This window comes from Schistocerca nitens, chromosome 4 (assembly GCF_023898315.1).
Source record: "Schistocerca nitens isolate TAMUIC-IGC-003100 chromosome 4, iqSchNite1.1, whole genome shotgun sequence".
NCBI classification, from domain to species: Eukaryota; Metazoa; Arthropoda; class Insecta; order Orthoptera; family Acrididae; genus Schistocerca; species Schistocerca nitens.
The window spans coordinates 80,976,791-81,004,756 of NC_064617.1; the positions used below are offsets into that span (position 1 = coordinate 80,976,791).

A 27,966-nucleotide genomic window follows, 5' to 3' on the forward strand; every position below is an offset into this window, starting at 1 on the left:
ATCGCTACCTAAACAGTAGAAACTCTCGCCGTTCGTGGGCGGGCATTATCTTGCGACACTGGTAAAATTCGACACAGGCAGCCAACACATGGAACCTTCTTCGATAGTAAGCTGTGAGAACCTCAGAAATCTAGGAGAAAGTCAAAGAATCCGGAGGTCGAGGTTGGAGTTTCGTCAAGAGAACATACACTTTGGACTGGTTCCAGGACAAAAAGTAGGAACGACGAGCGGCCTCCTGGACAACCTTGTGGATTTGAAAATGCTGCTGGAGCCGCTTCTCGTATGTTTCCCGGTCTTCAGCATCCTCTTTGAAAGCAGGAAACGGCGGGGGCAGCGGAACCGGGCAGTTTTGCAAAGAGCTCCGTAAATAAACGTTCTTGTGTAGCCTGAGAGTTGTTGCAAAACTGTTGAAAACCTTGTAGTAAGTCATGCAGCTGCTGAAGGACAACTTCCATCATGAGGAAGACACATGCAGGCGACAACTTGTCGCCACTTGTGTTGTGACTGACAATTCGCAATTTTTCACAAACACAACTTTTATTGATGTAAGTTCACAAGGTTGATGACTGAACATAAAAACGAAAGGTAACAATAACGAAAAAATAGTCTCCTAATTGAGGCAAACAAAAGTTCACTTCTAATTTTCCACAAAGGTTTATGGTAACATACTCACACACTAGTAACAGTCCAATTCCGAGACGAGGACGCAATCTTCCCGGTCGCAGTACACGAGGTCAGCATCCAGTGTAAACTGAACTTTGGGCCTGGTTCTAGCTCCTAAATAGCTGTCTCCAGCCAATCAGGTTTCAGTGTAGTGATACCTCCTGCAGGCCGTGGCTCGAGCTCCCCATGCAGGAAGTAGTGCTCGGAATGTCTGTTTCCATTATCTCGTATGTAAATAGCGGGTGTTTACCATGGTGCTTTTGGGTACGCCTTGGGCATAGACAACCTCGTCCTCTGTGGTGTTACATGAGTTTCCGGCCCTTAGGTATAACAAAAGGTATTCCCATTGTCAGAATATTACCAGATACTCAATCCGCCTCAGCATAGCTCTGAAGCTCAACGCAAGTCGCGCCATTAAGAGCGGAAACCCGCCATGATTCTTGGAGATGAAGGCAGCCGTCAGTAGTGGTGACTGATCTTGCGACTGGAGGCGTACAGAGTCAGTACACCCACAGAGGAGTGGATGGTTAAGCGGCTGCTCTGTCCTGGTCTCGAATGGCTGCCCCTCAGGACAGAAGACTGGCTGTGGTGAAACGACCTTGAAGATGACCCTTGGGTTAGGAGGCGCCAAGTCCACAGCGGTGGATTTCGTGCCACCAGTAGGTCTGTGACTGGTAGATGTCAGGTCTCGTGGTGGCTGCTTTCAGGACCATTCCGTCCCCTCAACTGGTGTAGGCCTCTTCTCTTCGCTGGTGGCTGCCACACTGCCAACCTTTTGGATAAAAATAACGGGTTAACGACGTACATTAAAGCTAGCCCGTAGCTTGGAGAGGTAGTAAGCAGCCTGCCGATGCCGCAGTCACCCTGCCTTTCCCCCTGCATCGACGTTATTGTTACTGGCCCGTGGCTCAGCCCGCATGTTGAAATCGACTGGTCGCGATGCTGCGTCTGACGTAATTGTGTCCTGGCCCACTCCGGACTCACCTACTCCCATGGCCTTCAGCAACAGACGTTGCAGTGTCGCTGTTTTACTCAGCAGAGTCGAAAAATAGTAGCAGCGCTACAATGCTTTTGTATATTATTCTTGTCGGTAACTTGGATGTATGAGCTGATACACTGATTGCGCGACAGTTCTCAGACTTATCTGCTCCTGTTATATTGGAGATTTCATAGATGATATTCTTACGAAAGTCAAACTGTATGTCTCCAGTGTCATAGATTCAACACACAACTTGAATAATTTTACCGCTCGAATAGCCGAGTGCGTTAACGCACCGCTTCCAGGATTCGGGGAGGCGAGCTTGTCCTGGATAGAATCCGCTTTGCGTATTATCGGCGAGGGCTGGTGAATCGGCCTGTTTGGATGTGGCTCCCGAGCAGCTATTTATGTAGCACCTCGGATACGTACTACGGAAACATTTAGAAAACGTTCTTACAATTGAAAATGAGATTTACTCTAGACGCAAACAAATGGGGACACGGTTCGGTCCCGAGAAGTCTGGTTGGGTCACCTATTGTCATTAACATTACCACACCCCATACAACAATGACGACCCCGTGGAGAAAAGAGAAAAGGCAAAGAATGTAAGCAAACGCAGAATTAAGAGTTTAACGAAATGTAATAGCGTGGTATCCTTTCAATATAGAATTCATGGTTTACTCGTAGAGCCAATCATTTCACAAAACATATTTGGACAGTACAAAATGTACAGTGTAGCGGTTACTTGAAGGTAAAGCAGCAGGTAGATATACGATTCATTGATACAATACTGCGAAACTGGACTTTTTCCTCCAAAGGAGTCTCATGAAATAAACACTTGTACGGCTCATTTTTAAATACTACTGTTCTTCTTGACACGTAGCGCTAGCAGCGACATAGAACGCATACAAAGAGAATGTTCCACAGGATATTTTGACTGGCAAGAGAGAGTAACGCAAATGAACAGTGTTAACAGGTTCATTCGAAACTGTGTAAATGCAAAACGTCATTACTGCTTCGTGAAGATTCAATCGCTGTGTTGCCGTCTTGTATCTGCAGGATTGCGCCAAACAATGACACATAACTCTTCGTTCCCTCATAGTTACCAAGAATAGTGTTTTACTCCCAATTTTCACATAGCATTTTGACAGACATACGTAAAATTTTCATGGTCAGGGTATGCGAAGAAGAGCGACCCATTCTAAACCTGTCATGTGTTGTAAATAAACGTCAATCAAACCAAACTGAGTGGTTGTGGTTCTACCTAGAATCGTATTTCACAGTCACGGGGCCTCTGCATGTAGTTTGGGCTTGGCGCTGGAGAGCAGTCTGGTGATCAAAATCACTAGGGTGCCATATGTCCTGTTGACAGTTGTATACTTGTGCAAGAAAATCCTTCCACACCAAGACTCGAAACAGTCCTCTCCAGGTACAGTGCCTATGCGACGGGAAATGCTAGAATATGCAACTCCCTGTACAACACCAGATTTAGTCCGCCTACACTCCTTTACCCCTTTTACATTTGTTGATATTCATTTTATAATCTACTTTAAAGGCACTTTTCCTTTCAACCGATCTTCGTGGTTCTTCGCTGTGACTTGACAAGGTCTTTGTCTTAAACGTGTTTTTATTTTTTTGTTTGATTAGTTTTTCAATTAGTACATAGACCCTCAAATTACGGTACGGTCTCGAGCAGAAGCTACAGAATCACAGCAAGTGGCTCTTCCCCGGCTGCACGTACGTTGAGCAGCACTTACGTCACGGCATATGATGCTTACAGTAAATGGATAATTTGAGGAGCGGCTTCCTGTGCGAGAAAGTATCTCACAAGCTGATATATAGATTGGAGATGACCTGGACAATGTGGATTCGCCGGCCGTCATTGTGCCATTACTCCTATGCTGTAAACTTTTATGTTTGCTAAGTAAATGAGTCGATCAAACTCAGCCGAAGGTACACGAAGAAGTACGAAATAGTTCGATGTTGTATAGTAATTTTTGTAGCGCTCGAAGTCATTTAGCGCTTAGACACTATCCACGCGAAATTCCTAGTTGGACCACAATCTTAATATTCACCATGTTCGAGTTATTTAAGTTTGTTATTATCTTCATAGCATGTTTGTGAAGTTCACGATCATTATTATCAATATAACCATTGTGATGGTATCCCTATTTTCTATTTACTAATGAAATCTACCGGCATTCCTATCAGAAGCCACACTTTATCAGTTTACAGTACGACAGCGCTACAGACTGCGAGAGAAAACACCAGAAGAACTGCAACACGGAGCGACTACGAGAAAATCTAAATGCTTACTCAAGAGGTTAATGCGAGGACGGCGTAATCTCGCTTTATGTCCTCAGCGACATGGTTTTGCCCAGAGTAGCGGTACGGCACGAAGGCCGCTCGTTTCTACCGGCAGAGGTGATGACATGACAATAATTCCTATTAGAAAGAGGCAGGTGCTGGCAGATGTGAAGAATTACGGGACTGTTAGTTTAAATAGTAATGCTTGCAAAATACAGACACGAACTATTACAGAAAAATGGAAAAAACTGGTAAAAGCCGACCTCGTGGAAGCCCAGTTTCGGTTCCGGAAAGATGTAGAAACACGCGAGGCAATACTAAACGTACGAATTATCCTGGAAGATAGGTTAAAGGAAAGCAAATCGGCATTTTGTAGCATTTGTCAATTTAGAGAAAGTTTTTGAGAATGTTGACTGCAATACACTCTTTTAATTTTTGGAAGTAGTAGGCATAAAATACAGGAAGCGAAAGGTTATTCACAACTCGTAGAGAGACCAGACAGCAATCATGGGAGTCGAAGGCTATGAAAGGAAAACAGCGGTTGGGAAGCGAGTATGATATGATTGTAGCATTCCCCGATGTTATTCAATCTGCATTGAGGAAGCAGTAAAGGAAACAAAGTTTAGCGAAAAGAAATAAAAACTTTACGGTTTGCCGATGAAGTTGTAATTCTATAGGAGACAGCAAAGGACTTGCAGGAGCAGTTGATCGGAATGGACAGTGTCTTGAAAGAAGGCTACAAGACGAACAAAACGAGGATAGTGGAATGTACCCGAATTAAATCGGGTGACACTAAGTGAATTAGATTAGGAAATGAGACACTGAATGTAGTAGATGACTTTTGCTATTTGGGCAGCGAAATAATCGGTGATGGTCAAGTAGAGAGGATATAAAATGTAGTCTGGGAGTAGCAAGAAAAATATTACTGAAAAAAAGAGAATTATTTAACATAGGTATTGGGAAGTCTTGTATGGAGTACAGCCCTGTACAGAAGTAGAACGCGGACGATAAACAGTTCAAACATAAAGAGAGTAGTAGAGTCTTTTGAATTGTGGTGCAACAGAAGAATGCTGGAGACTGGCTGGATAATTCTAAAAACTAATGCGCAGGTACTAGAGTTGCGCTCTATCAAAACTACGGTTCAGTATTTTTAGTACAATAGGTAAATGACGCAGTAAATTGTAGGATTACAGGTAGTATTGGTAGCATTGGTAGGAAAAGAGACAAAAGAATGTGTGAGAGAGAAACTGAGAGCCGACGACTTCATTTTGTTTTTTGTTTGTTTCGCACGTAATTAGAACTGCAAACTGTTCAGTGTTAGTCCACTGAGTATTTTACATCCTTAAAAAATAACCACTGCATTTAATAGCTCATGAAAATTAGTTTATTGCGTAACTTTCAGGCTTTTATGTGACTAAAGCAATTATTTTTGATTTAGGTACAGTTTATATGCAAGAAAGGTAAAATAACCCATATAATTATTGTACTTATTTTGTGATCGATATAACATTCTTCGTCATGAGAAAAGGCGAGAGTTTCTTGTTATCATTGATAAATGCGAAACTTGTTTATGAATAACAGAAACAGATTTTATAAAAGCTCGATGAAGTGTTGAAGCGATATTCGATATGTTTTTGTTTTGCAGTTTTTTAATTTTACCCTTTTTTGAGGAAACTGCGTTTTCATATGATATATCTGTTTTGCTTTTTATTTTTACTACAACATCCCACCATTTCACGTTAAAAATCAACAATTTTCCACTAAAACTTCAATTAAACACAGAAAATTTCAATTTTGCTACAACTACCGTTTATTTTTAAGTAAAGGACGGGAGGATAAGTATGCAGAACAAAAATGTTCCGTACGTTATGCGACTCTTTCTCTATCCTCGCTCATTTTCTAAACTGTTCACCGCTGCCTGTTTCTAGGGGAACATAGTAAGAGACTGATCGCATACACAAATAAGAGTATCGAAACGAGGTAACGCTTGATAGGTATGCAACACACCTAACATATAGGTAATGCAGTTACGATCTTAACTAACCAAGGTAACTAGGAAAAGTACCGTAGTCTATGATTTCTTACGACAGTCTATGGTAGTCTACGGTAGTTTTATAACTCTAGCAAGTACAGAATAAAATTGGGAAAAATTTATGGTGCAGCTTAACTAAAAGAAGAAGTCGGTTGCTACGACACATCCTGAGGTACGAAGTAATCGTTACTTTGGTAATGGGTGGGAGACTTGGAGGTGAAACTGTAGTGGCAGAACAAGGGATGGACGCACCAAGCAGACTGAAATGATGAGGTTTGTAAATGATGGGGTAGCGTTTATCAGCCAAGTCCTTGGACTGAAGACAACAACAACGACACATCGTTTCCACGTGCGCTGAGAACGTTTTGTCACGGTAAATAAACAAACGCATTCTCTGCGGACTCGCAACGACCTCTGGCGGGCTACTATTTTTCGCGAGCAGCCGTGCAGGCAGGCATGGTGCGCCTGCGCGCTGCCGCACGCCGCCTCCGCCGCCAGGCGTCGCCCGGCCGCGCAGGTCAGTCCGGCGGCTACTCCTGGTGCAGTGCCGGCCCAGCGCTTGGACGAGACGATTCGCGCCGCGCACGCAGCCGCGCCGCTTCGCACGCAGCACACGCATCGATCCGCGCTCCACACTCTCTCAGCCGATTCCCGCAGCCCTGCAGGTAGGCCCAACTCTACCACAGTGCATCGGCGTGCTGCCGAGTTCCAAATACCTCGCATAAATAGGCGAAAGGAGTCACTACCGGTTCCATCACACTATAGCCGACAAATCTCTGGAAACAGTAACTGATGCAAAATACCTACGAGTAATGGTCCGGAGGAAGCTAAACTGCTGTGAGCAAATAGAACTAAGAGGGGCTTTCAATAAGTAACACACTTTTTTCTGAAGTCAGGTTCGTTTAATTCCAGAGCCCATTACACCGTATTATTCCCCACTTTACAAACCCCTATTTTTCAAAATAATCTCCGTTCAGTGCGACGGCCTTACGCCACCTTACTACACGGGCCTGTATGCCAGCATGGTTCCACTCTACTAGTCGACGTCGGAGCCAACGTGTTGCTGCGTCAATAACCTCCCGATCATTCACGTACTACTTCCCGCGCAGTGCATCCTTCGTTGGGCCAAACAGAAGGCGGAAGGTGCGCGATTCGGGCTGTGGGGTGAATGAGAAAGAACAGTCCAATGAAATTTTGTGAGCTACTCTCGGGTGCGCGGACTTGTATGAGGCCTGGCGTTGTCATGGAGAAGTTCGTTTGCATTTATGTGACGACGAACACGCTGAAGTCGTTTCTTCGATATCCTGAGGGTAGCACTGCAGAAGTGACAGCTGTGTGCGGCCGGTCGGCACGCAGGAGATCGGACAGGTCCGCGCGATCTCGTTAGGTGGGGTAGGACGTCAAACGGGCCGACTTGGAGCAGGAGAGGTACCACACAACATTTTAATTTCCACTGTCTATACTTTTACAAATAAATTCATAAAACTTTGAAAGCATGATCAAGAAGGATTCAGGATTCATACTCATAGCAGTGGAAGCTCAAAAAGTAACAAAATACGTTTTTTTACATGTGAAATTTCATCATTTTTTCACTTACTACTGGCTGCATTTGTTGCTATAGGTACACTTTTCTTCCTAAGAGACATTCTTCGATGAATTTTGCACAGCTTACAAACCATACTTACAGGTGTATGAAACTCTAGAGTTTATTTAATTTATGAAAAAATGAATGAACTGTTACATTTTAAACTTCATGTTAAAAAAAATCAAATTTTATAGTTAATTATCTCAATTTTTACAACAGTTTTTAATAGATTTGGAAAATTCTAGAGTTTCATACACCTGTAAGTACTGCTTGTATTCTGTGCAAAATTCACCGAAGAATCTCTTACTTAGGAAGAAAAGTGTACCTACAGAAACAAATGCAGCCAGTTGTAAGTGAAAAAATGAAATTTCACATGTAAAAGAAAAGGTATTTTGCTACGTTTTTGAGCTTCCACTGCTAAGAGTATGAATCCTGAATCCTTCTTGATCATGCCTACAAGGTTTTATGAATTTATTTGTAAAAGTATAGACAGTAGAAATTAAAATGTCCTGTGGTACCTCTCCTGCTCCAAGTCGGCCCGTTTGACGCCCTACCCCCCTTAAGATGATGACAGACGCCTCGCCCAACGACTCAGCGTGCTTTTGTCCACTTCCAGGTCTCCATAGACATTCTGCAAGCGTCTACGAATAACTGCGATGCTCTGGTTTTTCGCCAAAAGAAACGCAATGACAACTGTCTGCTTGGAACGCACCTCCATTAGACGCCATTTTAAAGGCGACGTATAGCGCCGCTACGTATCGGAACTTCATAGAACTATAGGACGTGAAGTGGGAATATTCAGTGATGTACCACGACAAACTCCGCATTTTTTCAATCGTAATAGATCGAGAAAAATAGTGTTGTATTACTCCTTGAACGCCCCCTGTAGGTGTAAGAAAAGCATACGACAGGCTGAAATTAGTTGGCAGAATCTCAAGCAAATGTTGTTTATCCGTGAAAGAAGAGGTTTACAAAACACTCGTTCCACCGATTTTTGAGTATTACTCAGCAGTCTGGAGCCCCCACCAAGTTCATTAAAGAGATGGAGAAGGCGCAATGAAGAACGGAACATTTCGCCACTGCAGCTTTAATAAGTGCTACAGCTCTTCGGAGATGCTCAACAAATTCCAGAAACAGACGGTACGAGAAAGGATCTGTGCGTGTCGGAGAACTTTACTGTAGAAATTTTGGAATCTGATAACATATTACTTCATCTCAAATACGAGGATCATTCAGTAAATAATGCCCAACATTTCTTCCCCTGAACACATTCATTCTTAAAAGTTAGAATTTGATGAAAATATCAGTCAACATTTCTTTTACAGTTGCTATTTTCCAACTTAGTCATCATCACGTTCTATGGCCCTGCCGTCAGTGCTGTGTGACAGTGTGTATTCCCTTTTCGCAAAAGCACTTGTCCTGTGCTAGTAGCCATATTTTCAATGAGCGAATTATGCTATCGTTATCTTCAATGTCTGTCCTCCCTAGAGAATTCACAAGTGGTCCAAACAGGTGGAAGTCCAAGGGCGCCAAGTCTGGGCTAGAGGGCGGGTCAGGCAATAATGTCCTACCCAATTTGGTGATGTGTCCTCGGATTCTGATACTTATATGGGGACGTGCATTGTCGCGTCGGAACAAGATTTCTTTTGGATTGTTGTCGGAAGTAACACGTCGAAAACGGTTCTTGAGTTACTTCAGAGTCTTCTCACATATGATGCATATATCCAGACTAAAGCGGTGAATGAAAATCTGTACCAAGGCCGGGATTCAAACGAGGATCTCCTATTTCATTCGACGCTGAGGTGCTATTCCAATACAGTTGGAGAGCCTCTGCAATGATGTTCGAGCTTAGGATGAATACCTTATCGGCTGAGTCGTGAATGGGAGTTTCGATTGAAGAGGGAGGCGTGCTAGGGTAGTCCGTGCAGTTATGCAAACCCACTGTGCTACAGTGGCGTAGTGGTTAGTGCATCTGCCTCCTGAGCTGGAGATCTGGGTTCGAATGCCGTCCTTGGTGTAATTTTCATTCATCGCTTTAGTCTGCATATATAAATCATAGATGTTTGAGACTTGGAAATGTCTCTGGAACCATATACTTTCATTTGACTTCTCATATATGACGTCATCAGTATCCGAAAAGATAATCATGATTTTGCGAGCAGAGGGAGCTGCCCTGAATTTATTTTTTGGTGATTGCGGGTGATGCCGTCCAGTGACTAAATTTTGTTTCGGCTCAAAGTGAGGCACCCAGGTTTTCTCACCTGTAACGATCAGTGACAAAAAGGTCTCTCCATTGGCCTTAAACTGCTCCAAAATTCCACACGATAAGGCTTTTCTTTAAATCTTGTGGTTTCTTCTGAGAATTCATACAATCCCTCTTAAATATCAAAGAGTCTCAGTCACTGCACACGCGCTTCCAATTATCGCCGATTGCTAGCTGTGGTGCGCCGGTCTGCACGAACAATTTTGCATGGGATCAATGGTTTTGACAGGACGTACCGAACGTGACAGATCATGGAGCTCAGATTCTGCGCTTCCAACGACGCCTGAAATACAGGGTGGTTGTAATTAAACTTTCGCTACTTGAGCTGGTGTAGACGGAAAACTATCTTCCGAACGGGTAGCCAACTTTATAGGAACGATGTTTAAACCGTGCTCTGCAGGATTTGTGTTGTTGGTAACGTAGCTGTCATAACGTTCCATTAGGTGCCGGCACTCGTATGGCGACACAGGATTCAATCATAAGCATCAGTGTGCATTACAGTTGAAGACAGTCAATATGGACTTGGACGAGGTTATAAGGGCTTTACTCGTAAAGATGTTTTATCAAAATAACAGCAACAGTACTGCTGTTCTTCGCGAGTATCGACACGTTGAAGGAATACGGAGAGGTCTCTCTCCGCACTGGGGATGAAGGATATGATTCGCAAGTTCTATTTAACTGGCGATTTGGGAATTGCTACCGGGAGAGGCCGATGGCCAATTACTCCACAAATTTTTGAAGAAGTTACTGTTGCCACGGCTGGAAATACTGGACGCAATGTGTGATCTTCATCAGTACACGAGTTGTGCCCGTTGTTTCGGGCACCTGTAGAGAAATCTCTGGTGGGGTGCCAGGCTGCCGTGGTTTCATATGGTCATCACACTGAAAAACGCTTGTAACCTGGAACGTAAACATAATCAACTGTCACCCTCTTGTATGGAAGTTATAATGTGTTTCTTTCAATGGTTTATTCGTTATTTTTCTACCTCAAGTCCTTACAAATGTTTGAATGTCCTACGATCACTCGTTTCTCATGGAGGAGCTATCAGGTAGCGAAAGTGCGATCATAACCTTCCTGTATCTTTAGCCATCTCCCAACATCACTCCTATCATCTGCGTCATTACCATACACTGCACTCATATTTTTGTGGATGCTCACAACGGTCTCTTCTCCGCAACCAAGAATTCAGTCTTGCGCATAGGCTACTTTAATTTTCACTGCAGCTCTGCAATTAGTCGGAATTGTTGGAAACTACGCACACGCGCTGGAAAAGCATCAAATTTCCAGCACCTAAAATTATATTTCCTATACCCCATATATTAACAACTGGAAGACCCGCCAGGGTAGCCGAGAGCGCTAACGCGCTGCTTCCTGGACTCGGGTAGGCGCGCCATCCAGGATCGAATCCGCCCGGCGGATTAACGACGAAGGCCGATGTGCCGGCCAGCCTGGATGTGGTTTTTAGGCGGTTTTCCACATCCCGCTAGGTGAATACCGGACTGGTCCCCAAGTTCCGCCTCATTTACACGGCTCGCAGACATCTGAACACTTTCGCACTATTCCATGGATTATACTTGACGCAGACAGTTGCGGTATACTAATTCCATCCGGGGGGGGGGGGTACGGGGTGACGGCAGGAAGGGCATCCGGCCACCCCTTAACCATTAACATGCCAAATCAGATTAACGATGGCTGACCCTGCGTAACTGCGGGACAAGGTTGGTTCAAATGGCTCTGAGCACTATGGAACTTAACATCTATGGTCATCAGTCCCCTAGAACTTAGAACTACTTAAACCTAACTAACCTAAGGACATCACACAACACTCAGTCATCACGAGGCAGAGAAACAGAGAAGGGGCAGGGAAACATAGAGATTACAGAAGTACTGTCACCCTGCGTAAAGTAGCTTCAGAGTATACAGTAAATGTTGACGTACATGTAGTTTCGGCGCAACGTTTCAACCTGCCAGTAAGTCCGTAGACTAGTGGTTCACAAACTTCTTTAGTTGCTAACGCCTCTAATATCCCAGAATTTGTTCTGCGGTACCGTAACTATAGGCATTAGTCCGTCTAACACAGGGCCGGCCGCGGTGTCTCAATTTCCACCCTGGCCGAGGCTCGGCCTATCTCGGCTTTGCTTGTTCCTTCCCGAAAGTACTTGGTACAGCGCGACACACGCGACAATTCATCTAGTATTGCGGTGTGGCGTTATTCGGTCAGAACGACCCTCTTTACTTCGGCAGAACCGTTGTCACTGCTGTTTTCCCTTCGCTGTTTGTTCGTCACACGGACATTCACAGGTCCAGGGGTTGTTTGCAGTCTTGCGGTCTGTTGTCACTAGACTCTAAAAATGATTGGCAATGACAGAAGAGATAGATGAGAAGTCTCTCTCTCTCTCTCTCTCTCTCTCTCTCTCTCTCTCTCTCTCTCTCTCTCTCTCTCTCTCTCTCTCTCTCTATATATATATATATATATATATATATATATATATATATATATATATATATATATATATGCAGTCGCATAAGTGACGGGTGCTCCAGATATGTTATTGTTATGAAAATATATTACAATACCACGCATAAAATTAAGATTGACAAACACGATTCATCGTTCTGTACATCAGGTAGCACTTTGCAATAAATTTGCAGGGCACCAGTTTGCGATGGAGTTGAACAAAGAGTATGGAGATTTTATATTTTATTGCAAAGGACATTGCTTAAGTCAAGCGAATGTCCGGACGAAGGAAAAAAGAGTGCTGGAACGAACATTAGGTCATTCGGAACGGATTACAGACCTCGCATTTTAAGTGGATTTGACTGGACGCTGCCCACAGTAAGACACTGCCCACAGTAAGACGCTGCCCACAGTAAGACGCTGCCCACAGTAAGACACTGCCCACAGTAAGACACTGCCCACAGTAAGACACTGCCCACAGTAAGACACTGCCCACAGTAAGACACTGCCCACAGTAAGACACTGCCCACAGTAAGACACTGCCCACAGTAAGACACTGCCCACAGTAAGACACTGCCCACAGTAAGACACTGCCCACAGTAAGACACTGCCCACAGTAAGACACTGCCCACAGTAAGACACTGCCCACAGTAAGACACTGCCCACAGTAAGACACTGCCCACAGTAAGACACTGCCCACAGTAAGACACTGCCCACAGTAAGACACTGCCCACAGTAAGACACTGCCCACAGTAAGACACTGCCCACAGTAAGACACTGCCCACAGTAAGACACTGCCCACAGTAAGACACTGCCCACAGTAAGACACTGCCCACAGTAAGACACTGCCCACAGTAAGACACTGCCCACAGTAAGACACTGCCCACAGTAAGACACTGCCCACAGTAAGACACTGCCCACAGTAAGACACTGCCCACAGTAAGACACTGCCCACAGTAAGACACTGCCCACAGTAAGACACTGCCCACAGTAAGACACTGCCCACAGTAAGACACTGCCCACAGTAAGACACTGCCCACAGTAAGACACTGCCCACAGTAAGACACTGCCCACAGTAAGACACTGCCCACAGTAAGACACTGCCCACAGTAAGACACTGCCCACAGTAAGACACTGCCCACAGTAAGACACTGCCCACAGTAAGACACTGCCCACAGTAAGACACTGCCCACAGTAAGACACTGCCCACAGTAAGACACTGCCCACAGTAAGACACTGCCCACAGTAAGACACTGCCCACAGTAAGACACTGCCCACAGTAAGACACTGCCCACAGTAAGACACTGCCCACAGTAAGACACTGCCCACAGTAAGACACTGCCCACAGTAAGACACTGCCCACAGTAAGACACTGCCCACAGTAAGACACTGCCCACAGTAAGACACTGCCCACAGTAAGACACTGCCCACAGTAAGACACTGCCCACAGTAAGACACTGCCCACAGTAAGACACTGCCCACAGTAAGACACTGCCCACAGTAAGACACTGCCCACAGTAAGACACTGCCCACAGTAAGACACTGCCCACAGTAAGACACTGCCCACAGTAAGACACTGCCCACAGTAAGACACTGCCCACAGTAAGACACTGCCCACAGTAAGACACTGCCCACAGTAAGACACTGCCCACAGTAAGACACTGCCCACAGTAAGACACTGCCCACAGTAAGACACTGCCCACAGTAAGACACTGCCCACAGTAAGACACTGCCCACAGTAAGACACTGCCCACAGTAAGACACTGCCCACAGTAAGACACTGCCCACAGTAAGACACTGCCCACAGTAAGACACTGCCCACAGTAAGACACTGCCCACAGTAAGACACTGCCCACAGTAAGACACTGCCCACAGTAAGACACTGCCCACAGTAAGACACTGCCCACAGTAAGACACTGCCCACAGTAAGACACTGCCCACAGTAAGACACTGCCCACAGTAAGACACTGCCCACAGTAAGACACTGCCCACAGTAAGACACTGCCCACAGTAAGACACTGCCCACAGTAAGACACTGCCCACAGTAAGACACTGCCCACAGTAAGACACTGCCCACAGTAAGACACTGCCCACAGTAAGACACTGCCCACAGTAAGACACTGCCCACAGTAAGACACTGCCCACAGTAAGACACTGCCCACAGTAAGACACTGCCCACAGTAAGACACTGCCCACAGTAAGACACTGCCCACAGTAAGACACTGCCCACAGTAAGACACTGCCCACAGTAAGACACTGCCCACAGTAAGACACTGCCCACAGTAAGACACTGCCCACAGTAAGACACTGCCCACAGTAAGACACTGCCCACAGTAAGACACTGCCCACAGTAAGACACTGCCCACAGTAAGACACTGCCCACAGTAAGACACTGCCCACAGTAAGACACTGCCCACAGTAAGACACTGCCCACAGTAAGACACTGCCCACAGTAAGACACTGCCCACAGTAAGACACTGCCCACAGTAAGACACTGCCCACAGTAAGACACTGCCCACAGTAAGACACTGCCCACAGTAAGACACTGCCCACAGTAAGACACTGCCCACAGTAAGACACTGCCCACAGTAAGACACTGCCCACAGTAAGACACTGCCCACAGTAAGACACTGCCCACAGTAAGACACTGCCCACAGTAAGACACTGCCCACAGTAAGACACTGCCCACAGTAAGACACTGCCCACAGTAAGACACTGCCCACAGTAAGACACTGCCCACAGTAAGACACTGCCCACAGTAAGACACTGCCCACAGTAAGACACTGCCCACAGTAAGACACTGCCCACAGTAAGACACTGCCCACAGTAAGACACTGCCCACAGTAAGACACTGCCCACAGTAAGACACTGCCCACAGTAAGACACTGCCCACAGTAAGACACTGCCCACAGTAAGACACTGCCCACAGTAAGACACTGCCCACAGTAAGACACTGCCCACAGTAAGACACTGCCCACAGTAAGACACTGCCCACAGTAAGACACTGCCCACAGTAAGACACTGCCCACAGTAAGACACTGCCCACAGTAAGACAGCTGCCCACAGTAAGACAGTGCCCACAGTAAGACAGTGCCCACAGTAAGACAGTGCCCACAGTAAGACAGTGCCCACAGTAAGACAGTGCCCACAGTAAGACAGTGCCCACAGTAAGACAGTGCCCACAGTAAGACAGTGCCCACAGTAAGACAGTGCCCACAGTAAGACAGTGCCCACAGTAAGACAGTGCCCACAGTAAGACAGTGCCCACAGTAAGACAGTGCCCACAGTAAGACAGTGCCCACAGTAAGACAGTGCCCACAGTAAGACAGTGCCCACAGTAAGACAGTGCCCACAGTAAGACAGTGCCCACAGTAAGACAGTGCCCACAGTAAGACAGTGCCCACAGTAAGACAGTGCCCACAGTAAGACAGTGCCCACAGTAAGACAGTGCCCACAGTAAGACAGTGCCCACAGTAAGACAGTGCCCACAGTAAGACAGTGCCCACAGTAAGACAGTGCCCACAGTAAGACAGTGCCCACAGTAAGACAGTGCCCACAGTAAGACAGTGCCCACAGTAAGACAGTGCCCACAGTAAGACAGTGCCCACAGTAAGACAGTGCCCACAGTAAGACAGTGCCCACAGTAAGACAGTGCCCACAGTAAGACAGTGCCCACAGTAAGACAGTGCCCACAGTAAGACAGTGCCCACAGTAAGACAGTGCCCACAGTAAGACAGTGCCCACAGTAAGACAGTGCCCACAGTAAGACAGTGCCCACAGTAAGACAGTGCCCACAGTAAGACAGTGCCCACAGTAAGACAGTGCCCACAGTAAGACAGTGCCCACAGTAAGACAGTGCCCACAGTAAGACAGTGCCCACAGTAAGACAGTGCCCACAGTAAGACAGTGCCCACAGTAAGACAGTGCCCACAGTAAGACAGTGCCCACAGTAAGACAGTGCCCACAGTAAGACAGTGCCCACAGTAAGACAGTGCCCACAGTAAGACAGTGCCCACAGTAAGACAGTGCCCACAGTAAGACAGTGCCCACAGTAAGACAGTGCCCACAGTAAGACAGTGCCCACAGTAAGACAGTGCCCACAGTAAGACAGTGCCCACAGTAAGACAGTGCCCACAGTAAGACAGTGCCCACAGTAAGACAGTGCCCACAGTAAGACAGTGCCCACAGTAAGACAGTGCCCACAGTAAGACAGTGCCCACAGTAAGACAGTGCCCACAGTAAGACAGTGCCCACAGTAAGACAGTGCCCACAGTAAGACAGTGCCCACAGTAAGACAGTGCCCACAGTAAGACAGTGCCCACAGTAAGACAGTGCCCACAGTAAGACAGTGCCCACAGTAAGACAGTGCCCACAGTAAGACAGTGCCCACAGTAAGACAGTGCCCACAGTAAGACAGTGCCCACAGTAAGACAGTGCCCACAGTAAGACAGTGCCCACAGTAAGACAGTGCCCACAGTAAGACAGTGCCCACAGTAAGACAGTGCCCACAGTAAGACAGTGCCCACAGTAAGACAGTGCCCACAGTAAGACAGTGCCCACAGTAAGACAGTGCCCACAGTAAGACAGTGCCCACAGTAAGACAGTGCCCACAGTAAGACAGTGCCCACAGTAAGACAGTGCCCACAGTAAGACAGTGCCCACAGTAAGACAGTGCCCACAGTAAGACAGTGCCCACAGTAAGACAGTGCCCACAGTAAGACAGTGCCCACAGTAAGACAGTGCCCACAGTAAGACAGTGCCCACAGTAAGACAGTGCCCACAGTAAGACAGTGCCCACAGTAAGACAGTGCCCACAGTAAGACAGTGCCCACAGTAAGACAGTGCCCACAGTAAGACAGTGCCCACAGTAAGACAGTGCCCACAGTAAGACAGTGCCCACAGTAAGACAGTGCCCACAGTAAGACAGTGCCCACAGTAAGACAGTGCCCACAGTAAGACAGTGCCCACAGTAAGACAGTGCCCACAGTAAGACAGTGCCCACAGTAAGACAGTGCCCACAGTAAGACAGTGCCCACAGTAAGACAGTGCCCACAGTAAGACAGTGCCCACAGTAAGACAGTGCCCACAGTAAGACAGTGCCCACAGTAAGACAGTGCCCACAGTAAGACAGTGCCCACAGTAAGACAGTGCCCACAGTAAGACAGTGCCCACAGTAAGACAGTGCCCACAGTAAGACAGTGCCCACAGTAAGACAGTGCCCACAGTAAGACAGTGCCCACAGTAAGACAGTGCCCACAGTAAGACAGTGCCCACAGTAAGACACTGCCCACAGTAAGACACTGCCCACAGTAAGACACTGCCCACAGTAAGACACTGCCCACAGTAAGACACTGCCCACAGTAAGACACTGCCCACAGTAAGACACTGCCCACAGTAAGACACTGCCCACAGTAAGACACTGCCCACAGTAAGACAGTGCCCACAGTAAGACAGTGCCCACAGTAAGACAGTGCCCACAGTAAGACAGTGCCCACAGTAAGACAGTGCCCACAGTAAGACAGTGCCCACAGTAAGACAGTGCCCACAGTAAGACAGTGCCCACAGTAAGACAGTGCCCACAGTAAGACAGTGCCCACAGTAAGACAGTGCCCACAGTAAGACAGTGCCCACAGTAAGACAGTGCCCACAGTAAGACAGTGCCCACAGTAAGACAGTGCCCACAGTAAGACAGTGCCCACAGTAAGACATTGCAAAACATTGCAAAGTGTGAAATAACTTCTTTCTGATTTGATTGGGGATGCATTTAAAAATAAAATAGCGTTATAGAAAGGGCTCATCCTGACAAAGACAGTCCAGTTCCCTAAACTCACTGCCGTTAAAGAAAACACAAGGTTTTAAGAATTCTTTGTGACCTTGAAAAATTACAACGATGGTTTCCGAGTAGATTTGAGGACACTGCCAATATTACATCTATTTTCGACCGTCTGCTGTTTCAGTTGAAAGCGACCCTGTGCATATTCAGATGTAACTGACTGATCTGCAAAGTAATTTTTGTTTGAATGATAAATCGTTCACGTTAAAACTGTCCAGGACGTCTACGTTGTTTTTCTGAGGTAGAGTTTCCATGTCTCCATAATGAGGTTGCAAAAGTGCTACAATATTTCAATCGACGTAAGTGTGTCAGACCTTTCTCCGTTTATGAAACTAAATAAGTCGCGATGACATGGCAACCTGAGTACGAAAATCTCTGAAATTGTCTGTGTGCTGTCACCGACAGATACCACACTTGCTAGGTGGTAGCCTTTAAATCGGCCGCGGTCCGTTAGTATACGTCGGACCCCCGTGTCGCCACTATCAGTGATTGCAGATCGAGCGCCGCCACAAGGCAGGTCTAGTATAGAGAGACTCCCTAGCACTCGCGCAGTTGTACAGCCGACTTTGCTAGCGATGGTTCACTGCCTACATATGCTCTCATTTGCAGAGACGATAGTTTAGCATAGCCTTCAGCTACGTCATTTGCTACGACCTACCAAGGTGCCATGTTCAGTTACTATTAGTATTCTGAACAGATAATATTGTGAATCATGTACCGTCAAGAGCGACGTTCATCATTAATGGATTAAAGTTAAGTATCAAACTATTTACGTCCGCTTTCTGAATTCTAATTCCTTGTCATGTTCCAGACCTCACGTCAGTATAGTCCTTCCCTCCTCACGCCAGCCTGCGTGTGCTAAAACGCGTGCATTTCGGCCTCCATTCGTAACACGGTGTTGGCTCTTCAGTCAACACAACAGTCTGTGCCTGTCCATATGCCTAAGTGTGCCAATAAGAATTAAATAATGCAGAAGATCTGTTTTATTTGTGATCTATGTTTCTGCGAAATTCAAAACCACGTCGGATGCAGTGCGAGTACCCTGCCATTTAAATGCGGCGTGTTCACATTTTCTCCCTCTTCCTCCACCTCGCGCTCAGGCAGCGTTGTGTGACAGTGGGGGAAATGTGCACTGAAGCTGCTTGCTATGGTACTCGTTCCAGGACACAGCTCGCGAAGTGAATTCTTGGCGCCCTAATCTGATGCAGCTGAAGTATACAGTTGATACAGTTACATCAGCTTTGAAACGTAATAAGTGAAATATATATTTTAATTAACAAACGTTTTATTCGATAAATCTGTCGTTAATATTAGTAATGAAATCTCAGATTCTGGGTGAGACAGCATAGTGCTATCTCCACATCATGACTCATGATAGTTTTCATACAATAGTTACGTTTCACTACAGCGACCACGAAAAACGCAGCTTTGTACGTACTATACGATGTAGCAAACGGACTTAGATATTCGTTAAGCTTTGCCACTGAGTAGTCCATATTCATCTTTTACTGATATCCAACAATTATGAAGTTCCATGTCCCAGTTTTTGACTTCAGTGTACTGTTGCAACAGAGATCGATAATAACAGTAGATTCAGATGAAACTATGGCCGGCTGCTGTGACCGAGCGGTTCTAGGCACTTCTGACTGGAACCGCGCGGTCGCTACGGCGGCAGGTTCGAATTCTGCCTCTGGCTTGGATGTGTGCGATGTCCTTCGGTTAGTTTGGTTTGAGTTCTAGGGGACTGATGGCCTCAGATGTTAAGTCACATAGTACTCAGAGCCATTTGAAGATAAAGATAAAACTATGGCTGTAAACATGCCATGAATGCAAGTGACTTTCTCCATATTAAGTGTTTGAAAGTATGTTTCAAATCAGTCCTATATGTGATCTTCAGAAACAACTGTTATACTCAATGAGAAATCAGTTTGACTGGAGATTTTAAACTGACGTAACCAGGGAAAATGCCAAAGATGACATGGGTGACGCTGTTCCGGAAGGAAGGCCGTCGACAAAGACTACACAGGATAATGTCCAGCAGTCGAGAAACTCATTCGAAGGAATTGTAGATTTTCCAAACCTTCATTAATATTTTTCCACAGTAATTCTTTTTTTCTCCTTTGCGCTCTCCACCAGCGGTCCATAACTGAAAAACAGCCGTGTATTTCAACAAGTTTGAGCATGATTTATTTTAAGTCGTGAATGGTTTGTTCTTGCCGCGAAAGATTCAACTCATCGAACTTTTCAAAGATATTGCTTAAGTATACTAGATTAACCACGACATCCGCATACGTGAAGTGTTTGACACTATTGTCTTTCTTCTTCGGAAAGAGTACATTTCTTGTGCGTGGTAATAGCATAACAAAGGCGTGTATTCGTCACACACATTCTCACACAAAATTTTAATAAACTTACATTCACTGAAAGAGTTTACTTTACGATACAGTATTCACCAAATATCCGTTAGTTGGTAATAGCTACACGTCACAAACCTTACAACGCATCGCGGACGTAAGTCACTAGATTTCTAGTTGACCTCTGTGTATCCATTGGTTTTGCAGCCGGTGTTCGATACTGGAATATCTTTGCGCTGTCCTTAAAGTCCAGCGGAAGCTCCTCAGGCCCTGTGACACAGCGTCTCGGAAGCACTGCTGTGCAGTCTTAAAGAAGATCGGAGCGTACGAAGTAGCTTCTCTAAAATGTGACCGGCTCACATATTTTTTCAGCAATAGAATGCAATCCAATAGGTTCTCCTGGAGGGAGAGTGTTTGACAGACACGAAATGAGCTCTCCTGTTCACCGTGTACATAAACGTTCTGTCGGACACGGTGAGCAGCAGTCTGAGACTATGCGCAGATCGTGTCGTTGTGCAGAAGTAGTTCTCGTCGTTGAATGGCTGAAGATACAGAATTTAATTTCGTGCGATGAAGGTCAGCTTGCTTTAAACATGGATAACTGTAAGTTAATGCGGATGCGAAGGAAAAACACTGTGTTCGAATACAGTAATAACTCTATTCTACATGACTCAGTCACGCGGCGAAATGACATAACGTCGTGTGGTTCAATGACCCGGTGTAAGTCTTTCAAGTGGACGCTCCTTTGCTACTTGGACTTTCATGACGCCAGTCTAGTGTATTATCCAGCCTGGTAAAGGCTACCTACAGTTTAACTTAGAATCCGATCCGCGTGTCGTTCCTGGTGACTACTCAAATGGTTGAAAGGTGAATGATCGGTTAAAGGCAAACTGAAAATTTCAGTGGTTCTACCGGACTTCGGCCCCACGACCTCTCGGTTTCCTAGCAAGCGCTTAACCACTAAACCAGCAGGCCCGACACGATTGGAAATGCAACGCGCACATGAGGTCAATTGTAGGGATGGCGAATGGCGACTAATGTGTATGGGTGAATTCTGGTACGACATTATGAATCTACGGAGGCGACAGCGTACTCAACGCTTGTGCCCTTCTCAAATAATGTTCAAATATTTGTGATACCTACCAGATTTGATTAAAGGAAGACATCGAAGAAATTCAGAAGTGTGCCGCTAGATTTGCTACCACTCGGTTCTGTCAGTGTTACGGACATTCTAGGTCAGCTTAGAAGGGAACCCTCGGAGGCAAGATGATGATCTTATTGCGAAAACCTATTCATAAAGTTTGGAGAACCAGTGTTTCAGACAGATTGGTAAACGATTCTGCTGCCTCCAACGTAAGGAAAAAATAGATCATGATGATGTTTGGTTTGTGGGGCTCTCAACTACGCGGTCATCGGCGCGCCCGTGCAAAGTCTCAATTTTTTACACAGTCCAATCTAGCCACTGTTACGAATGATGATGAAATGATGAAGACAACGTGAAACCCAGTCCCCGGACAGAGAAAATCCCCAACCCGGCCGGAAATCGAACCCGGGACCCCATGATCCAGAGGCAGCAACGCCAGTGGCTAGACCACAAGCTGCGAACGGAAAAAATAGAGCATATTAGGGCTAGTACAGAGGCATACAAGCAAATAAGTTTTCCACACTAAATTTGCGAGCGTTACAGGAAAGGGATACCCTCCACCAAGCCCTATACAGTGGCTTCCGGAGAATGTATGTAGATGAACTTGTATATTCCTCGGACCACCAGCAAAAAGAAACCGTAGCCTGCAGGAAACACTCACTGACAGGGCTGCAACAGTTAACTGAACTTCACATCAATACATGTAATCCGGAATGAACTTTTGAAGCCCTGTGTCATAGAAGTCTGCCGTCCGGGATAGGAACCAGTTTGTGAAAACAATCTGGAATTATTTGTCCTTAAGAGAATATTGACGGGACAGGAATTTCTTCAGGTGTAATAAAATATGAAAATCGCTGAGCGACATGTCAGGACTAAAGGATAGGGGGTAAAGCAGTTCCCGGAAGAAAATGTACTGAGTATTGAGCCGTGTGTGGGTGAGCGCTGCTACGGATCAGGACACCGCTTCTACTGTGCGCCCCGTACTTGGCATTCTGATTAGATAGCTGCAGTCTTCACAACCGGAAAATCACTGCGGCCGCTGCTTCACAACGTCGTTGTTGACGAGGCGTTAACAGCAACCTCCGGGAAATAGACTGCACCTAGCTGCTTTCTCCTGGCATGTCCTCCGTGCACTAGGCAGAGCTGCTGTTCATTACGTTGGGCTATACATTCCGTGTGTTTGGACGCTTTGGTAGAGGACTGTCATTCAGATGTTAGGAGAAGGAGTTGTAGCGGCCAATTGCCTGGAACTGCCAACCACACAACAGGCACGGTTTGCACGTCCTGCGCTCGTTACTTCCGGTCACAAACTATGCCACTCCATCTTCTGGCGTTCCGGGAAATTTTCTGGACAATCCTCGTAAATACTGTTCAATATCTAGAGAAAACATGTCACGCATAAACTGCGTACTGCATGCGCGCACAAGCGTTAAGCTGCAAGGTACGATGGAACGGTTCGATCACACTAGTCAACAAACTTACACCTTTTTTCAGCATCTGGTTCGTAAATTAATGGTTCAATGTAATTTGGGGGTGCTGAATTCACAAGTAAAACCACTTTTTCTCTCACGTCACCGCTGCTAGATACACAACAGAACCAGAACAGTACTAGCGAACATTAACAGAACAAGCAGGAAATACATATTTAGAACTTTAGAACTCAGTATTACTTAATATGTGTATATGGACATGCCAACAGAAGGTCTAAATTAATTAAAGTTTAATCATCTTGCGTAATCGAAAAACGCGACAACGATGCTCTTTTGTTGTTTTCCGTTTAATCACACTCCGTAGCAAGACCCCTGCATCAGACGCCCGTCGTCGAAGGGTTTCAGTGGCCTTTATTACAGTTATTCATTGTACGGATGGCCGTCCGCTGTGGCAGAGCGGTTCCAGGCGCTTTAGTCCGGAACCTCGCTGCTGTTACGGTCGCAGGTTCGAATCCTGCCTCGGGCATGGCTGTGTGTGATGTCCTTAGGTTAGTTAGGGTTAAGTAGTTTTAAGTCCAGGGGACTGATGACCTCAGCTCGGAGCCATTTGAACCATTGTACGGATGTGCTGGTGAAAGCTCATCGTTTACGGCTCCCAGATTTTTCGGGAAGAAATCGAGGTGTGGATGTAAAAACTGAACTTTAAGCGACATTCTGCACCTCAGGTTCTTACAGCTGTGTAACATATCATTCCCAATGAAAATATAGTTATCATCTCTTCTGTCGCCAAAAAAGACCATCCACCCCTCCCCCCTTCCCAACACCAACACAGTTGAAAGAGAACCAAGCAATAATTCGATGTTTGTGAGGTTGGTATTAAATGGTGGATCTTTCATCAGTTTTTATTAATGGTCCAGCAGAAATACCTTCTATCAGCTTTGCTTCACTCAAATTACAAAGCTTTTCTTTGAAATGAATGAAGGCCCCCACAGCAAAAAAAAAAAAAGAGAAAAAGATTGGGCTCCTACTCCCCGAACACATATACGTTGATATATCACACGCCAGATGCAAAATGGCTGTTGAGTAGTGTTATAGAAACCACATTGATTTATTATGCGAGGCATCCCCGCGACCTGGTCGCTTGAAGATATTTAATACCGAGCCAGCTAAGAGTGCAGCCATGATCCATAGTGGGGGACATTCTGTGTTTAATCGTTTTGAAAAATACGCCGCAGGAAGCACGATGTATTATACATCCCAGGGCCCGCTGTCAGAATAACGACCGGTTGACTGAGTATCCGGCTATCAGCAGCTGATAGCCGACGGCAGGGCGACAATGTAGCAGGCATCAAAGAACACATAATCGCACGGCCCAAGATCGAAATTACATCAAATATTAAAAAAAGACAGTGCTAACTTGCATGTGGCCATGTACAAATCTATACAGTGCCAATTGGGAATTTCTTCTCCAATGGTGTATTGAAATTGACATTAGTTGGGGATCTTTAGTCGCGCATTGATGTGTTCGTTACCAGGAAATTTGAATTCTGCTGGAAGTGATTAATAGTTTCGATTTGGGTGACTTCTTCTGTTGAATGGTTACGAGGTACGCTATCGTAATTTGAACTCAAGCTTAATTAGAAACATTCTTGATATACACTGCCGGAAAAAATTGTACACTCTATTAGAGGTTTCCAATTAACTCAAGATTTATTGTTGCAACAGAGCGTATGGAGTACATGAAATTATTGTATTTGCAGATCGATAGCACAAGCGATTCTGACCCGTGCTGAAATACCCACATTAGTACGCGGTGTAGCCTTCATGGGTGGCAATGCAGGCGCTGGCATCCAGTCGATCGTCCAGATGGCGAATACTGTCCTGGAATAAGTTATGCCACACCTGCTCGACCTGTTCACGACGTTCTGCAAGAGTTGTTGATTGACGTGTCGCACGAATCACCTTTCGTCCCATCATTTCCCCCCACTAGAGGCAAGTCTGGAGATCCTGCTGGACAGAGAAGTTGCTGCACGTTTTACAGAGCACATTGAGTTTCACGGGCAGTGTGTGGGCAAGCATTATCCTGTTGGAGCAACACATCGCCTTCCTGTTGAAACAAGGGCAAAAGAACGGGTCTAACAACATTCTACACGTACTGAGCTCTTGTTACTGTCCCTACAGAAACACCGAAGGTGAAAGAGAGCTGCAACTTATCACACTCTACACCGTAAGGCATGTGATGGGGCCTGTGTGTCTTCGACGAATGCACTCTACGAGACGCCGCTCACCAGGTGTACGTCGTACGCGCAAACGACCGTCTCCTGTGTGCAGGCAGAATCTGCTTTCATCCCTGAAGACCATTCCATGTTTCAAGTTGGCGCCAGTCGAGCCGTGCACGCAGATGCTGGAGCTTCAGTGAAAGACGTACTCCCGCTGCTGATAACCGGTTCGCAACAAATCGCAACAAATTCCTTTCGGATTACGCTGATACAGAAGCTCCCTGCTTAGCAATCATATACAACCGCTCGCTCACCGATAGATCCGTACCTACAGATTGGAAAATTGCGCAGGTCGCTCCAGTGTTTAAGAAGGGTAGTAGGAGTAATCCATCGAACTACAGACATATATCATCGACGTCGGTTTGCAGTAGGTTTTTGGAGCATATACTGTATTCAAACATTATGGATCACCTCGAAGGGAACGATCTATTGATACGTAATCAGCATGGTTTCAGAAAACATCGTTCTTGTGCAACGCAGCTTGCTCTTTATTCGCACAAAGTAATGGCCGCTATCGACAGGGGATCTCAAGTTGATTCCGTATTTCTAGATTTCCGGAAAGCTTTTGACACCGTTCCTCACAAGCGACTTCTAATCAAGCTGCGGGCCTATGGGGTATCGTCTCGGTTGTGCGACTGGATTCGTGATTTCCTGTCAGGAAGGTCGCAGTTCGTAGTAATAGACGGCAAATCATCGAATAAAACTGAAGTGATATCAGGTGTTCCCCAGGGAAGCGTCCTGGGACCTCTGCTGTTCCTGATCTATATAAATGACCTGTGTGACAATCTGAGCAGTTCTCTTAGGTTGTTCGCAGATGATGCTGTAATTTACCGTCTAGTAAGGTCATCCGAAGACCAGTATCAGTTGCAAAGGGATTTAGAAAAGATTGCTGTATGGTGTGGCAGGTGGCAGTTGACGCTAAATAACGAAAAGTGTGAGGTGATCCACATGACTTCCAAAAGAAATCCGTTGGAATTCGATTACTCGATAAGTAGTACAATTCTCAATGCTGTCAATTCAACTAAGTACCTGGGTGTTAAAATTACGAACAACTTCAGTTGGAAAGACCACACAGATAGTACTGTGGGGAAGGCGAGCCAAAGGTTGCGTTTCATTGGCAAGACACTTAGAAGATGCAACAAGTCCACTAAAGAGACAGCTTACACTACACTTGTTCGTCCTCTGTTAGAATATTGCTGCGCGGTGTGGGATCCTTACCAGGTGGGATTGACGGAGGACATCGAAAGGGTGCAAAAAAGGGCAGCTCGTTTTGTATTATCACGTAATAGGGGAGAGAGTGTGGCAGGTATGATACGCGAGTTGGGATGGAAGTTATTAAAGCAAAGAAGTTTTCGTCGCGGCGAGATCTATTTACGAAATTTCAGTCACCAACTTTCTCTTCCGAATGCGAAAATATTTTGTTGAGCCCAACCTACATAGGTAGGAATGATCATCAAAATAAAATAAGAGAAATCAGAGCTCGAACAGAAAGGTTTAGGTGTTCGTTTTTCCCGCGCGCTGTTCGGGAGTGGAATGGTAGAGAGATAGTACGATTGTGGTTCGATAAACCCTCTGCCAAGCACTTAAATGTGAATTGCAGAGTAATCATGTAGATGTAGATGTACGTCTGGACTGACAAGCCCTCTTGTCTGTGCTGTGGCAGCTGTACGATCTGCCACTGCTGCCCTTACAATACGACTATCTGGAAGGCGTCGGTGCTGCGTGGACATCCAGAACCTCGTCTACAGGTGCAAGAATGTTCACGTGACCACCGGCACCAGCATCATTGCACAACTGATGCAGCACGTCCAACTTGTGTGGCAATTCTCCGAAACGACCATCCCGCCTCTGGGACGACCACAATTTGGCCCCTTTCAAATTCGCTCAGTTGGCTGTAGGAAGCACGAGAGCGCCTCCGTGACGTGGTTGCCTGCTTGCTTCACACTTCTGCACCACACCGAGCCTTCTGGTTGTGAACATTCCGTATTAAGGAGTAGTAACAGATGTCCCTCTGGTAGCTGTGCCATTACGCTAACTGTTGGCGGACGGCGTTGAAACCATTATCAGCACATCTACTATCCTCCAGGCGGCATATACCGCCATCGGACCAAAATCGACGTCGCCTTTCTAGATGTACTACTTTTTCCGGTAGTGTAGAATAGACAGAAGTTTACGCGAGTGACAGATTACTTACATGATAGCAGTGAGAATATTCTTTGACTTTGGTGAATGTTTCGCGTGCTGTTATAGTTACGAATTTTCCCCTGCAGTTGTGATTAGTCAGATTTCAGTGAGACAAGTCAGGATCTATTAAAGATTAGTAAAATCACTACCGTTAAAGGATTTACGTTATTTTAACGTAAATTCTAGCTTTTTTTGGCTTCTCCCTGGGTTTCCTCAAGCCAGTCGGTTGACTGAACACCTGCGACCGAGCAATATAGGTTCCTGAACGATTCAAGGAGGAATTAAAAAGAGGAACTGGAATAATTACGGTACGCAAAGGGGCATTTAGTTTTGTTACATTGTTAATATCCTTTCTTCTTGTATCAGACGAGATACTGAAGAAAGCGTGAATTTTTCTACGTGGAAATGCGTGCCTCTTTAGCGTCACTCACGAGCTCTTTAAAACATGAGTACA

General features: G+C 45.8%; 2 protein-coding genes across 2 annotated transcripts in view; one reads left to right on the forward strand and one right to left on the reverse strand.

Annotated features, from left to right (window-relative positions):
• LOC126252965 (tubulin polymerization-promoting protein homolog) overlaps positions 1-27,966 on the reverse strand; it is a 190,764-nt gene that overhangs the window by 153,728 nt on the left and 9,070 nt on the right. The gene's annotated exons all lie outside the window — the stretch shown is intronic.
• The window catches only part of LOC126252964 (tubulin polymerization-promoting protein homolog), a 451,173-nt gene continuing 429,722 nt past the window's right edge, over positions 6,516-27,966 (forward strand). The window contains exon 1 of the mRNA XM_049953978.1: positions 6,516-6,646. The gene's annotated coding sequence lies outside the window, so the exon portion shown is untranslated. The remainder of the gene's footprint in view (positions 6,647-27,966) is intronic.